Source organism: Benincasa hispida, chromosome 11 (assembly GCF_009727055.1).
Source record: "Benincasa hispida cultivar B227 chromosome 11, ASM972705v1, whole genome shotgun sequence".
Taxonomy (NCBI): Eukaryota; Viridiplantae; Streptophyta; class Magnoliopsida; order Cucurbitales; family Cucurbitaceae; genus Benincasa; species Benincasa hispida.
The window spans coordinates 70,458,497-70,461,892 of NC_052359.1; positions in this window are offsets into that span (position 1 = coordinate 70,458,497).

The window sequence follows — 3,396 nt, forward strand, 5'->3', positions numbered from 1 at the left end:
ATACCAGGGATCATTGTTGGAAGCGACCCTCTAGATAAAACACAGGGCCTGGATGCGATTCCTTGAGAGCGTTCAAAATATCTGGTGGCTTCTAATGCTCTCAATCTACTGGTATGTCCGTCCCATATATAAGTCGAGCTCATCTCGTCTCCTTTTTTTTTTTTTTTTATAAACTGTACAGTTTACATTTGGTCTCCCCTTCTGCAGTCACCCCTGAACCTCTCTCTTCAAGGGATTTTGAACGTGCCTCCACGAAGCTGAAGGATCTTTGTGCGGCCATTTTGCCATTGACTGTAAAAGCCATTGAAGGCGTTGGTACCTTGAAGTGCTACGGTGACTTGGCCAGGGTCCTGTCCAGTGCGTGCTATCCCGGTGATATCCCTCGTGATCAAGAGCGGTCGTTGTCGGGAATATTGAGGCTTCAGATTTCGTAGCCAAGGAAACTAATTCCCCCTTTGGGGCTTGTGCAGGAAGGTTCTCCAACCCAAAGAAGCGTTTGAAAGCTTGGCAAGTCCAAGTTCGGCAGTGTGGAGTTCCCGATGGCTAAGTAGATAGGGCACCACCCCGGTTTCGTCCCTGAATTCGCAGTTTACGCTTACCACCGTAGTTTTCGTACGTTCGACGCCATGCAGCCTCGACCATATGGGAGACTCATGCACAAAAAAAAATCATGCGACTTCTTTCCGAGAAGGTTCTTAGTCTGGGAGAAAGAGACACATGAGATATTCCAAAGCCATTTCGACATTTTTTGTGCCAACATCCCTCTTCTTTTAGAAACTTGTGATGATACTTTTCGAAAACTTGGGAGAAGACAATCAAGTTTCAGTGTATCTTATTCTTCTCAATTAACTCAAACAAGTGAAGGGAGCAACGCCTTATGCGAGGGAAACTAAGTCTAATCTGGGAAAATAAACTTGTTACGATTGAGATTTTTGGTGCTTTTGCTTAAACGAAAGGCGCTTACTTGAACGCGACGCCTAGGCCTTTACAAGAAGAAGAGACACTATAGAACGGTTTGTGGGTCTAGTTTATTGGTCTCGGTATTTTTCATGGTTCACTTCACCCAGCACGTTTCATCTGATGAGAGGCATCTCGTGATTCTTAAAGACCGGAGTCAGCCCATGAAGGAAGGACTTAGCTTTTCTATAGCAAAATCATTAGCCGGTCCTTTCGCTGATTGTTGGCCCAGTTTAGATGACAACTTGATCCTTGTCAAATTTTCGATGGAAGTGCCCTTGACCCGAGGAGAACGTGCATGGATCCTACAATATTCTATTCACGAGGAGATCCCAAATCCCAATCGAATGCTGACTCTTGGACATCGTATAATTGAGGGTCAAGTCTGCTGGACCGTCGTGACGAAAGTCCTTTGAGAATTTGGCTTCGTTGACTGTTACTGGGAGTGGCTTGAGGTTGCAGTAGGTCGAAACAAGCGATTCCTCCGTGACGTCCGTTTTCTTGGCGTAGTGACGACCTCCTTGTACACGTATGATTGCAATGGCGACATAGTTCGAGCTTTTTGTGAAGCCTGGTGCCCTTCAACCAACACTCTCCATACCACGGCGGGCGAAGCATCGATTTCTTTGTGGGACCTCTGGTTACTCGGGGGCCTTCCGGTCAGAGGAAGCTTTTACGAGGAGGTGGTTCCTTCCCTCAAAGAGCTAACCAGTCATCGCGACAAAGAGATATACTTGCCGAAGACGTGTGAACACCTTTTTCAGGCCTATTTTTCGATAGTGTGCTCGCAAAGAGCAAGCCGTATGACTCCCTCGAAACATGACTCCTTAGTGTCTATCAGCTCCTGAATCTCTTTTTGGTTCCTAGGGGCTCACAAATATGACAAGCCCGTTACACGAAAGCAAAAGAAAGCCTCTCGGTCTCGGTCCACGCAGAATCCTGATAGTTCGCAGATTGCATTCCGAGATTGGTCCAACAGGGAGAACATGCTATTCGCAGAGTTAGAGGTCGAATACGAGTTGAAAGACAAAACTTATCTGGGCGCCTTTCTATCCTGCTGGTTATGCCTTTTTGTATTTCCCTAGAAAGGTGGTTACCTTTACCCTGGGGTCTTCAGGATAGCTATTTTGATGGCTCATGGGACTGTTTATAGTCTCGCCATTCCGGTCTTGGCCAATATCTATCATGGCCTGGGGCTGATAGTAGAGGCTTTGAACCCGATCAGGCGCATAGACTTTCACTTTCCCATGCATTATGTCCATAGTTGGCTGGCCCATTACTTCAACACACATTACTCTGTTCCTTTCGTTGTTTGAGGTCCCAAGATGGTCTGATTTTCTGGTGAAGGTGGCTCGATTTACTTCGACGAGTATGAGGCATAGGAATTGATCCATAGCGGCGCTAGTATTCAGTGGCATGCAAGCATTCTGAACAGGAGTAGGCCCGAATGCCTAACTGACGATAGAGACCTGTCTTTTCTAAAGTCCAGTTATTTCTCCAGCATGCGATCAGGTTACATATCCTCCCAGTGTGGGAATGTCTGAACTATAGAGTCTTATAGTCCTTTTCGTTTCGACCGACAATTCGGCTTCCATTAGAACATTCCGAATGATATTGGGGGAATACCTCCCGCTTCTACGTCGAAGAACGTTTTACATTACTGGAGATTATGCACGAGACGCAAGCCCTCGTCTTAGGTATTCTTGCCGGCCCGTACATTGGATCCACACACTCATGTTACCCCACGATTCAAGGTGGTGGTTAGTAAAGCATGGGAACTACTTCGAAGGGAATAGTCATTTGTTAGTGATTAGTGCTATACCTCCCCCAGCATTGCCGAGGTTACCCAAAGGTAGAGGGATCAACCATGGGGGGAAGCAACTTCGCCTGACTGAGGAAAGGGCGACGATCGTACAAGAAGACACTTCCAAACCGGTTGAGGAGGACAGTCATAGTAGTACCAGTGATCATTGTTGGAAGCGACCCTCTAAAAAACACAGGGCCTTGGATGCCGATTTTCTTGAGAGGGTTCAAAATGATCTGGTGGCTTCTAATGCTCTCAATCTACTGGTATGTCGTCCCTATATATAAGTCAGCTCATCTCGTCTCCTTTTTTTTTTTTTTTTTATAAACTGTACAGTTTACATTTGGTCTCCCCTTCTGCAGTCACCCCTGAACCTCTCTCTTCAAGGATTTGAAGCCTCACGAAGCGAAGGATCTTTGGTGGGCCATTTTGCCATTGACTTAGCCATTGAAGGCGTTGGTACCTTGAAAGTGCTACCGGTGGATCTTGTGCCAGGGTCCTGTCCAGTGCGTGCTATCCCCGGTGATATCCCTCGTGTCAAGGAGGCGGTCGTTGTCGGGAATATTGAGGCTTCAGATTTCGTAGCCAAGGAAACTAATTCCCCCTTGGTGCTTGTGGCAGGAAGGGTTCTCCAA